Genomic DNA, 8,357 nt, shown 5'->3' with positions numbered 1-8,357 from the left:
AAAATATAATTTTTTTTATGACTTAAAATAATTTATATAATCTATTCAGTATTTAATTTTCAATGATAAATTTGTTTACGATTAAATTTAATTTAAAGTAATTCATTAATACATATGAATTATATTCACGTCATTCTTTAAGTTCACGCTAAGGCTCACGAGTAAGCTCATTTTCCATAAAAATTTATATTCACGCTAGAGTCACGCTAGAGTCAGTTTTGCGTGTTGATAGAGTCGTCTTTTAAAATTAAGCATTTTTTTAAACTTTCGATTTCATTGTATAGTTACGCAGTTGAAATGTAATTTTCATAATAAAAAAAAAAATTTGATGAAGTAATTTGATTATTTATTTATTAACCATTTCAATTTTACTTAATTATAACTTTATTCTTTCAGACAGGAATTTTATCATTCGTTTTTGTAACTCTCATGTATAAGTTATTTGATATCTAATTTTTATTACCGATTTTGGATATGTTTCATGGATTCTAATGATTTATATTGTGGCAGAAAAAATTTCAGATAAAAATTTTTCTATTTTAATTGCAGCTACATCATGAGACTAATAAATAATTAAACTTTATGGATATACTTCTATTTCGTACTTGATATTTTGTTTTGAATTTTATCAAAATTAAATTATTTGAAATACTGTTCGTGATAACAGCATCGAAACTCAGAGTTTCAATGTCTCTACAGTCAGTCGAAAGAAGTTAGAATAATAACTAGTATTTATAGTTTCTGTTTAATTATAAATTGCAAATGACAATTAACGCTTACGCTAAAAGTTGATCACACCATTGATCTTAAATTTACTTTTTTCTGACTGGCTGCTGACACTAAAATTTCAAGTTCCAATGCAGGTAATGAAAGGGGATGTTGCTGAATGCTGGATTGTTAACATGACTTCACACTTACCTGTTTTAGAATCTTATTTTCTAAATCTTGAGTGTAATCAGCAAGCTTGTTCTTAATTCTTATTCTTATTATTAAAAAAAAATCAATGGTCAATAGAGACTTTGATTTATAATTAATTATTATTAATGAAATTTAAAACTTATGATTGTACTTCCTATCGCTTATTATTATTTATTAACTAATACTACAACTATGCCAATTTCTGCTTTAAATTTTGCAAATTAAAGTTTTGAATATTTATTTAAAAGTGATGTTTGAAATGATAATGTAATTGTTCATTTATTCTATTTTTACTTTACTTATTTTATTTTGAAATACTTAGAGAACAATGAAAATAAAAATCAAATTTAAAACAATTGCAGAAATTCGTATTAAAAAAATAAATAAATAATAGTAATTAAAATTATAAATAATTAAATATTAAAATAAATTGTGAGAATTACACAAAATTAAAAAAACATAGTGATTTATTTTTCATATATACAATATTCATACATGTAATAAAAATAAATTAATTAAATTAATAATTACAATTTTAAATTACGACTTATGGACTTCGAGTTTATTGAAAATAACTTCTGTATTAAAATTTAATTTTCGAAATGACTATATTTCTTTTAGATCAAAGAATTAAAAAAAAAAATATAAATAATAAAAACACAACTTAATCTATTCAATTACAAATGTGTGCACTTATAAGTGAAACATTTAATGTTATATACGTATTGAAAATAAATAAATTTAATAAGTAATTATTTGACATTGTTAATAATAAAGACCACAAATTTATATACGTATTAACCCTACACCCAAGAAAATGTTTCAAATTGTTACAGACTTAACAATATTAATTAAAAATATTCCTATAAATATATCATTGTAATTTTTCCAAATCTTCATTAGTCAGTAATTTTAAAATACTCCTCGTAAAAGTACTTGGAAGTTGAATGTTATTGAAAATATCATCAATTAAACTAATAGCATTGGATAGCAATTTTTTCCGTCCTAATGCTTTTCTTAAACGATAAGCAATCATTCCACCGTATAGTGGAAAAAAAGATTCAATGTTCAAATTTAAAATAGTACTATCACTAACATACTTTAAACTTAAAGCTAATTTGTGTTCACATTTATTACATAGAACATTATAAAGTGTAACATTACTCGTACCAATATATGTTATCTTCAGTTTTTCAATTTCGCTTATGCACTGACCGCGCAATTCACCAAATTTTCCACTATCTACGACTACTAAATTTTCTTTATCAATGTAACAATTCATCGCACTGAGTTTGGCAATATATTCAGTAATTGTGTCTTTAACTTTTTGTGAATAATTCTGTCGTGAAGCAAATGCTGTTTTACCATTAGCGTTTTTTAAATTAATATCAATACCAGCATTAAGCAGTTGTCTTATGATATTATCGTCGGTTGCGAAAAATGCGTAATGAAGCGCTGAATATTTATACGCTGTCACTATATTTATATCAACCATACTATGGTTCAAGATTAATTCTACTGCTTCCGAACTTCGGGATTGGACAGCAATATGTAAAGGACTTTCTTTTGAAAAACCACTTTCACTTACACTATTAACATTTGCACCGTATGTTAGAAGAAGCTCCATAATTGGTAAGTTTTCTTTAGTAATAGCACATATTAGTGGTGTTTCAAAATAATGAGTATCAAGGTTCGGATCAGCATTATTTTTTAAAAGTAATTCTACAAGTTTTTCATTACCTCGATCAACAGCAATTTGTAACGGTGATTTGCCAAAACAAAAATCATAGGTTTCCAACATCGCAGTCTCAATGGCATGGTTTTGTAATAAAAACTCAGGATTTTCTTCAAGATTTGGCTCAGCTCTATACAGGTAATGGATCAAATCAGAGTCCTGAATTAGCAGAGTATTAACGTCTGCTCCGTAATTGATGAGGCTTTCAATTATACCCAAGTTCTCCATTATAACAGCAATGTGAAGAGCTGTACCCCAGTATTTACTTCTTGAATTCACATCAGCTTTCTTGCGGAGCAGATAGTTCACCAATCTTTTATCATTATTGAAAGCTGCTATATGAAGCAGCGTAAAACCACCCATGACTGGAACCACTGTATTGATATTTTCGACATTTACTTGTTTGATTAAGTTGTCAACGTATTCGCAATTGAATTTTGAACGGATTGATTCCATGGTAATGAGTGATGCAATTAATAATTGTCGACTTTTAAATAATGAACTTTTAATTTGATTAACTTTGACACTTTACTGTCAGAGTAACTGTTCACTTAGTAATAACTTCAAGTTAAATTATTAACGATCACTGATTTTATGTTTGTAGTTTTGGGACAAGATTGACTGTACGACTGATCGTCTCAAGATCGAAAACGGTTTTGAATGATGTTGTCTATGGTACCTTCGACCTTAACAAAATCTCCCCAGATAATTACTTTTCTCCCCCACTCTTAAATATCTGTGGTCATAATTCAGGAAGAGAGGGGCAAAAGGGAGTACTTAAGGAAAGACTGAGTTTTTGGGGGCTCGAATAGGGGAAGAAGGGAGGGGGATACTTACTTTTTGTCTCAATATACCACATTTATCGAAAATTAAAAATCTTTAAATTTGAAGCAAAATGCGTCGTGAAAAAAAGATTTGATATTTGCTCTTTTTACCCCTTTTATTTCTGCTAGTTTTGTACCATGTGTTCGTCATTAATAATGCTCCAACAAAAAAATTTTTATTTGGGGCAACATGGGCTCTCTAAAAAATCTACAAAAATTCGGTTATTATTTTATTTCATCTGAAAGCTACTAATTAATAAATTTTTCAGAACACTGAATTTTCGCCCTTAATTATTTTAATTTTGTGCATACGTATACATTGAACGGACTATGGCATACACAAACTGCAAAAAAAAAAGTTTCATTTTTAACTTCCCGCTGAGAAAATTCAAAATTTTCAAAAATTCAGCAAGTTATTGTTTTCGCTCTAATTTTCGATAATCGAATTTTTTGGGGGAGAAATAGAGTACCCTTTAAAGAAGATGACAAAAGAAGTTCTGGAAATTGAATAAATTTGATAAAATAAAATTTTTTTATAAGTAATTTACATAAAGAAAAATTATATTTCACATAATTATTTGATTCAAAGGAAAAAAATAGTTAGTATAGCTTTTGTTATAAAACCAAAGTCATTAATATTTTTCGACTGGAATTTTTTTTTAATTTTAACGAAAAATTTTTTTAAATAATGCTCAATTATACACTTATCCAAAAAATTAAGTGGAGTAAAAATTTTTTTAATTTTTTACTGATATTTAGAAGGCTGTATTTTCGTGAAAAATTATCGTGTTGACAAAATAAAAAAAAAGCAAATTGAAGCTTGAAATCTCTAGTTTAAAAATCTGTCAACTAAATAATTTTCTGAGCCACTGTATTTGCAGAATCATAAGAAATAGTTCGAGACAAAATGTTTCTAATTTTTTTGATTTATTTGGCTGACAGATTTTTAAGCTAGAGATTTAAAGCTTCAATTTGCTTTTTTTTTTTTTTTTAATTTTTCAACACGATCATTTTTCGCGAAAATACAGCCTTCCAAAAATTACAAAAAAATTTATAAAATTTTTACTCCCTTTAATTTTTTAGATAAGTATATTAACAAAAGTAATTTTAGAAAAATTTCCTCATAATAAAAATAAACTTATTCTAAAGTAAGCCCATACGAGACATTAAAAGTTCTTAAGTTGCCCTTAAAATTATTTTCTTTCTATCAAAAGTATTTATCTATTTAACAATGGGGAATTCCCAATTGGACTATAGTCTCGACTACGGAAATGATATACTCTCTATCGTCTCGATTACTATAGTTATCCAGTCTATTTTTCATTTACTTTCTATAATTATCGGATAATCTTTCTACTCTTAAAATTTAAATAATTTAAGACCCACTATCGACCATTCTTTGTTATAAAAAAGCTTATACAAAGGTCATTACTATTTATTAATGACTGTAATGAAAATGTGGGTCATTAAATAATATATATTGTACTATGGAACAAATGTATGTAACTGTAATTACGATACTCCATGTTTAAACATGAAGGTTTTCTGGAAACAATCCCAATGGTGAATTTTTACCTGAGCCCTAATAAGCGTCGTCAACAACGAACTTGACATAAAAATGAATCAGATCAAATTCAAAGGGACGGTAATCCCTCGACTACCTGATGTGCTGTCTCGTAGTGGCAACTTCCCTGTTAGCCAGACCTTGCTCTGCAAGTTCTGCTGAGCAACATTTTCGGCTAACTTAACGAGAAAGTTTCTGGCAAACCTTGGCTGGGTAGTACTTTCCTTTAAATTGGCTTCAGAATATGGCAATAGCTTGAATGTAACTTGACAGATAAACTTGCCGTCAATTTGAAGTGAAACTTTCAATCAACTAAACGTCATTGTTTGACAGTAACACTTATAGTCAAATTGAATTCAAGTTTACAGACAATTTACTGTCAACTTAAAGGTAACTGCTTGCTCTACAACAATTTCCATCAAGGACCCAGATAACTAGAGTTTCAGCACAATTTTTGAGCTGAAACTTTTGTCATCTCAGTGACGTACGGTACACATAAAAAATTTTAATGTCAACTTTTGAGTTCTCTTTGACGTCAAATTTCACATAAATTTAACGTAAGTTTAAAACTGCTATTTGACGTCTGTGAGACATCAAAATTTGAAACGCAACAAATGACGTCAACATATGACATCAACAAGATCTCAACTAGAGATATATTTTTTACTTTTTAATTTTTGAATTTACTTTGTTGAATAGTTGCTAGATGTCGCGAGCTGACTATTTTATCGTTAATTTAACTTAAAAAATTGTTAAGTATATTTTTATCCTTAAATTGTAGATGATTTTGTGTATAAATGTTTACCTTTAAATTGAAGAATAATTAACCGCAAATTTTTATTTTCAACTTTTGCTGTGAAATTGTAGGCAAATTCGGGTAGCAGATTTCAGGTAATTTCAAAATCAAATTACAGTCAATTTCAAGCTAAAGTGGCTATTAGGGTCATTAAACAACCAGGGTGGTGCTGATTAGCATTAGGGAGTATTCAAGTCAAATCGCACGTAGATAATAAATATCAGCACTGTCCGCGCTGTCGTATACGTCATATACGTCATATACGTCAAATAGGGGCTTTAATCTGACGTCAAATTTACGTGCAATTTGACTGTTGGTTGAGCTCAACTGGCTATCAGGGAACTTCCAATCAAGGTGGCTCTCAGGCTAGGGTACTATTATTTTATGTTGGTTGACAGCGCGAACAGTGCTGATATTGTCCTCCATAGCTTTAGGTGCCTTCATCTGTAAATTAATTAGTAAACTTGGAATAAATGAATAGGCGCGCACTCAGTTTCCATTTAAAATTTATGTACTGAGATCATACAATCTTTATAGCATCTTATCAATAATAAAATATCAATAACAATTAGTTGATAATACAAATAATAAATCGTTGTAGCACATAATTTTTAAATTATATACTTAGATTATAAGAAATTCGAAATGAATCATTAAATTGTATGCAGAGAAATCTAAACACAGTTTGAGTTGTCTTATTAGAACGTTTCCTGCCTCTCGATACCGAAAACCTTAACAAAATACACGCATAAAAATCGTGAATAGGATCTTGTCCTGGTAAATATGATTATAAACAAATGCGTAATCTATAGACAAACAAGGAAAGGAAGTATACAGTAAATGAAGATTACTTATAACTACAAACCATACCACAGTACCCTAACTATTATTGTTCACACACACACACACACACACACACACACACACACACACACACACACACACACACACACACACACACACACACACACACACACACCATAATAATGAATTAATATACCAATATAATATACCAATTTAATATATGCAAATATTCGTTCAGTAACATATTCCTTTAATTTGGCAACGAGCAGTTGTCGATTATAAAATATTTTAACTTTTAATTATACAATAGCTGTACCAGCGTTTCCTAGAAAAAGAATCATACATGAGCATTCATGAAAATGCTTATGAAGGATTATATATGAAATCAAATTTTTTATGTGTACCTTTAAGTTGACAGTAAATTGTCTGTAAACTTGAATTCAATTTGACTATAAGTGTTACTGTCAAACAATGACGTTTAGTTGATTGAAAGTTTCACTTCAAATTGACGGCAAGTTTATCTGTCAAGTTACATTCAAGCTATTGCCATATTCTGAAGCCAATTTAAAGGAAAGTACTACCCAGCCAAGGTTTGCCAGAAACTTTCTCGTTAAGTTAGCCGAAAATGTTGCTCAGCAGAACTTGCAGAGCAAGGTCTGGCTAACAGGGAAGTTGCCACTACGAGACAGCACATCAGGTAGTCGAGGGATTACCGTCCCTTTGAATTTGATCTGATTCATTTCTATGTCAAGTTCGTTGTTGACGACGCTTATTAGGGCTCAGGTAAAAATTCACCATTGGGATTGTTTCCAGAAAACCTTCATGTTTAAACATGGAGTATCGTAATTACAGTTACATACATTTGTTCCATAGTACAATATATATTATTTAATGACCCACATTTTCATTACAGTCATTAATAAATAGTAATGACCTTTGTATAAGCTTTTTTATAACAAAGAATGGTCGATAGTGGGTCTTAAATTATTTAAATTTTAAGAGTAGAAAGATTATCCGATAATTATAGAAAGTAAATGAAAAATAGACTGGATAACTATAGTAATCGAGACGATAGAGAGTATATCATTTCCGTAGTCGAGACTATAGTCCAATTGGGAATTCCCCATTGTTAAATAGATAAATACTTTTGATAGAAAGAAAATAATTTTAAGGGCAACTTAAGAACTTTTAATGTCTCGTATGGGCTTACTTTAGAATAAGTTTATTTTTATTATGAGGAAATTTTTCTAAAATTACTTTTGTTAATATACTTATCTAAAAAATTAAAGGGAGTAAAAATTTTATAAATTTTTTTGTAATTTTTGGAAGGCTGTATTTTCGCGAAAAATGATCGTGTTGAAAAATTAAAAAAAAAAAAAAAAGCAAATTGAAGCTTTAAATCTCTAGCTTAAAAATCTGTCAGCCAAATAAATCAAAAAAATTAGAAACATTTTGTCTCGAACTATTTCTTATGATTCTGCAAATACAGTGGCTCAGAAAATTATTTAGTTGACAGATTTTTAAACTAGAGATTTCAAGCTTCAATTTGCTTTTTTTTTATTTTGTCAACACGATAATTTTTCACGAAAATACAGCCTTCTAAATATCAGTAAAAAATTAAAAAAATTTTTACTCCACTTAATTTTTTGGATAAGTGTATAATTGAGCATTATTTAAAAAAATTTTTCGTTAAAATTAAAAAAAAATTCCAGTCGA

Source organism: Microplitis demolitor, chromosome 6 (genome assembly GCF_026212275.2).
Source record: "Microplitis demolitor isolate Queensland-Clemson2020A chromosome 6, iyMicDemo2.1a, whole genome shotgun sequence".
Classification (NCBI taxonomy): domain Eukaryota; kingdom Metazoa; phylum Arthropoda; class Insecta; order Hymenoptera; family Braconidae; genus Microplitis; species Microplitis demolitor.
The sequence above is the reverse complement of the archived record's forward strand: the minus strand, read 5'-3'. Positions refer to the sequence as shown.